Source organism: Limulus polyphemus, unplaced genomic scaffold, assembly GCF_000517525.1.
Source record: "Limulus polyphemus unplaced genomic scaffold, Limulus_polyphemus-2.1.2 Scaffold297, whole genome shotgun sequence".
Classification (NCBI taxonomy): Eukaryota; Metazoa; Arthropoda; class Merostomata; order Xiphosura; family Limulidae; genus Limulus; species Limulus polyphemus.
The window spans coordinates 189,173-194,235 of record NW_013665907.1 but is presented as its reverse complement, the minus strand read 5'-3'; the positions used below and the strand labels follow the sequence as shown (position 1 = coordinate 194,235).

Genomic DNA, 5,063 nt, shown 5'->3' with positions numbered 1-5,063 from the left:
TAAACCTACAGACATCAGTCTTGTTTAACAAAATCTGCCTACAAGAAAATCTGTCACCAAAGTATACCAAATTTACTAATATAAACTTTTTGAAAAAAATCATTTTATTCAAAGAAAAGTCCAAAAGTCAATCGAAAAATGTATTTATCATAATATACACATCACATGACAAATACATCAAAATTTTTTGTGGTACAATTTGAAGTACAGATCGAAACAAAATTTGGGTGATTCTGGACATACCTCCAAGTTATAAATTGAATCTTGTGTTTTCCCTTTTTACTATAAAATCTGCTTTTTTTTTTTCACAGCTTTACTGCTTGGTCCAATTTTGCATTTTTTGGCAAATGTTCAATATCTTTAGCTTTTGATGATTATTTGCAACTGGAGGTGGCAGAAGCTCCTTTATTACAGCCAGATTAAAATCATACAATGTTATTTTATTCCCAGACTACTGACTGTACAAATAAAAGAAATTTAGTAGTCATTTGTAATATACAAATACAATTTTTCTATATCAAGTTAGGTTTTTCTTGAGCAAGGATAATATGATAGCATCTGACCTTTCCTGTCAATTCCACTCATATATATGCAAGGAAATATGAAATATGACACCTATACTAAATGCTCACATTTACACAGTGTGCTACTGTCAATGTGCATTTCAAACAGCAGTCACAAATATCAACAAACTGGGGATGCACATGTGTATCATGAGCACACACGAACAAATACCATATGTGCATCTTCAGCAATGAATATGTTAATGATTTCAAAGGAATCATATATATGTTGATAGTTATATTGATTTTGGCTAAGAACAGTCTCACTTGTTACTCATACCTTTGTTTTGCACTCTCACCATGAGATTTATTTATCACAAGACTCTTAAAACAAATAAGTTACCCCAAACATCTACCAGAAAAACTGTTCCCAGTGCAAGCACCCACAATCAACAAATAGCAAGATTTTTTCCCCCCATTTTATAAAGAACTTAAACAGAATGAATATTCTATTAAGGATAATTCTGAATTTGTCAATAACTTAAAACAGACAGTTTAAAGATGATACTCATTGTGCTAGTTATGATATCAAGTTATTGTTTACAAATTTCTGTCTAGACAATATTAATGTTCTTTGTTCTAGCCTTGGGTTCAGTGAGAATGAAATTATACAGGATATGACTAAAGATATTTTTAAAACAATTATATATTTTGTGAGGAAACAATCTCATTTCATGTTTAAAAGTAAAATCTTTGAAAAAAACTGACAAAATGGCTACAATTATTACGTGACATCATTTAAGTTCTTAAGAAAAAATATGAAACTTAAATTTGACTAGCTATCTTCCCTCAAAAGTCTATAAATTAAAAACAAATATGTGCATTCCTTAATTACACTAATATCTAAAAAAATACACACTTTGGATCCAAATTAGTCTTATGAAAATGCATGAGCATATTAACAAACCAAAATATAAGTATCCTAGATGGATAGATCACACCTCCCACAGTATACAGAATTTGTGCACCAAGCATGTTGTCAACAAGTATACCATAATCTAAATGACATTGTTAAAGATATGAGAACAAAGGACATCAGTGAAAACACATCTTATGTTCAGCATTTACAAAAACCTTATTTGATTTCAAAAATATTTTGTGGCAAATCTGACTGATAGCAAAGGAAAATTTCGAGAAACTACATGTATATGTTAAATCAGTTATATTTTAGTGGTTTCAAAAGACTATCTGAAATTTGCAAAGTAAACAATGACTAATTATAAGTTACAGTGAAAAAAGGTATTCAATGTGTTCAAAACATATTTGCTGCAGATGTAGTGCACCATGAGTCAGGTAATGTTAATTTCAAAACTCATAAGAGCATAAACATACCTGAGCAAATCAGGAAAATATTTCTACCACAAATGAGAAAAAACTGTCAAGAGAAGAAAGACAGATATCATCAACAAAGTAGTATGAGAACAGTTAAAACAAAAAGTTGCAGAAAACTTAAAGGCAAGTGAATAATTTGATGACTTACAAGATGAATGAAATTGGCAGTTGTGCCTACATGTTACATACATAAGTGTAAAAAAAATAATGTTATTTTGGAAGACAGAATTGTGATAACTGAAATCAAGGTCAAACCAAGTATTACAACATTCAATTACAAAAAGTGGCCAAAGATCTCCATGACTTCTGTGAGCAATAAAAAAAAACACGACTCTGATGTTAAAAAAACTGCAGCTGATAACTGTTGTTTCTTAATCTATTAAGACAGATAGCAAATTAATACAAACTCATAAATATTTATATCCATCAGTTGAGAATATATTTAGTTAGGAGAACAAAGCCTTCCTGCCTGAAACTTGAAAGTTATTCTTAAAACCTTTATAGTTGGAAATGATGCAAGATCATATCTCTAGAACAGACAATACAATCAGCTAGGCCTAAAACACTCTTAGCATCACTTTAAATCACCTATAGGTGCAAACACAGCAAGGCTTCAACTGAAAATTCTTAATGTTAACATCTTCCTTAGCTGAAAAAAATATTTGCAATAGATACCTCTGCAAACAGTTAAGCATTCTTCCTTATTTGTTCAAGCATTCTGCCAAAGAGATTTATAAGCCACCAGCTTTATGAAAACTTCCACCTAATGTCACATGAAAACATATCATGCAGCAGAACCCTCCATCAACAGCAGTGCAACATATCTTCATGCACAATAGCTCCCCATACACTTCACACTTGTGAACCTTCATTCTTTGATAAGGCAATGAAACAATGTGCACCAGAAGTGAAGTGGATGGGTAGGAATGTGTATCGAGGTGAGTTCTATTGGAAATACCTTTTCAAGTCAGGAAAATGTTAACTTCTGAAACATATATTAACCTCCACACACAATCTTAAGCTGAAAAGGTGGAGGGGCCAGTGCAAAGATTACTGAAATAAGCCCCTTCAGAAAGCATGCAAACGAAGCCCATGGGTTGTAACACCCTATTACAGGGCCACACCCATAGAAGACTGCACCTTGTTTCATCCAGAGTATATTTTTTACCTGTATGTAAGAATGGAAAAGGCAAAAAGTGCATAATTGTGTTGCAAGAATGGGCAGAATAGGTACATGTCCATCTGATTACTCACACACAAGATATGAGACGGCCAATATGTGTAAAGAGGTTGGGACTCATTCAGACCGTATCTTGTGTACTTACCTCCTCTACAATCAGATGTGATGGTCAAAACCAGCTATGGGAGAAAGTATCTGTGCTCACTACCTTAACTGTCAGTCTCTACAGGCCCCTTACCAGTTGCAAGAGTAGGGTAAATGAGAGATACATAACTGTATGTACAGTGTAGTCACCTCAACTCTACCATCAGTCTCTACAAGCCCCATAGAAGAAGCAGGAGGAAGGCACCATAGTATTTGTTATAGTACGGATATATTTAAACACCTCCACTTGACTGTCAGATGCTACAGTCCCCTTGCTAACTGGAGGAGTGTGGTATGTTTGTGATGTAGCATGGACTGGTAATAGTGTTCACCTAGGCTTAACTGAACAGACACTGGCAGCAAGAAAAATTATAAAATAAAGATATTGATGACAGGATCAGTATAGTTAATTGTATCATTGGTCCATTTGTAAATTGTGATGTGTGTGATTATCATATATATACCTGCATTACAGTCTTGGTGCCATGCCAGCTCCATTTGCAGTTGTAATGGGACCTCTTGTTATATTCACAGCAGTGAGACCCCAATTGGTGAGGATTCTCCATGTTCACCACCCCAGTGGCTGAAAACTGGTAAGTGGTAAGAATTTTCCCTACTCCACTTGACAATGGAGGAAGAATTTGCATAGGAGAGACCTGAAGAATATATCCAGATCCCCATTGGTCCTTCAGTCTGAACAGTCAGGAACAATTGGTCTTGATAAGGTTAACCCACAGATTAAGGCATGGTTGGTACATGTACTAATGTTATTGTTCCAGTTAACCCATAGGTAAAGAGAGTTTTTCCATGATAGTCCATGAAATGGGTGTAGTCTGGATTGGACATTAAATGTAATATATATATATGTATATACTTAAGTGGACTTGCAGAGTACCCATTCTCACACTGGGCACACGTAGAACCAAAGCAAATGGTATGAGCACTTTCTACTATCCTGGCTTGATGCAGAGTTTGGGTAAGTACACTGTGGGAGGCATCACAAGCGACCTAGTGGGATTTTATATTAAGTATGAGGTGAAAAAAAATTTTGTACATTCACATGTTTAAAGACAAATGGTGGATTGGAGAATGACTATAAGTGGAAGTCTAAATCCCTCTGGAGACAAGACAGCTTGGATAATTTCATTCAATGGATGGTGAAAATGAGCAGCTGGAGAATGTGCGAGGTGAAGAATTTGATGAGAACAGACATAAAAGAGCTGATCATCATCCATTCCAAAAGAGGCACTGACCACATGAATCTGCCAAGTAAGGGTGGTAGGAGAGAGAAGTCTAGTAGAGGAGGAGTTCCACAGAATGAAAAGATGGTAATGGAAATCCCAAAAGTAGGAAGTGTGAGATAAATAATGAATGATCTGGATAGGACACAAAAGTCTGTCTGGGTCTGAGCAATCACAAAGATGGGAAATAGAAGGAAGGAATATGTAAGAAATGTTGACTAACTTCACTAGCTTTGGAAATCTTGGGAAGAAAAGACTGGTCAGGATAAATGAGAAGGTAAGGGTGGTGGAAGAGAGTTTGAGAGGATAAGACATCTGAGTGATGGCAACCACAAGCAAGAAGGAGAAAGAAGTGATTAGGGATAGATGATACACTGAACAAGTTGCCAGAGGTTTAAAAGGGTCCTGGGTAAGAGAATGGAGATCCTCATAAACCTCATTCAGATTCGACTCAAGCAAGAGAATAGGATGGGGAGTATGTGGATGAGGATGGAATGAGAGAAGATAGAATGGACAGGTTTGTTTGTTTTTGTTTTGTTTTTGAATTTCGCGCAAAGCTGCACGAGGGCTATCTGCACTAGCCGTCCCTAATTTAGCAGTGTA

At 35.4% G+C, this 5,063-nt stretch overlaps 1 protein-coding gene across 4 annotated transcripts in view; it reads right to left on the bottom strand.

Moving 5' to 3' along the window:
- The window catches only part of LOC106457152 (storkhead-box protein 1-like), a 94,932-nt gene that overhangs the window by 11,545 nt on the left and 78,324 nt on the right, over nt 1-5,063 (bottom strand). Inside the window, exon 5 of one of the 4 annotated variants that reach the window (XM_022382964.1) lies at nt 1,923-1,938. The exons of the other annotated variants lie outside the window; for them this stretch is intronic. The gene's annotated coding sequence lies outside the window, so the exon portion shown is untranslated. Of the gene's footprint in view, nt 1-1,922; nt 1,939-5,063 lie in introns of those variants that run through there. 4 annotated transcript variants of the gene reach the window in all.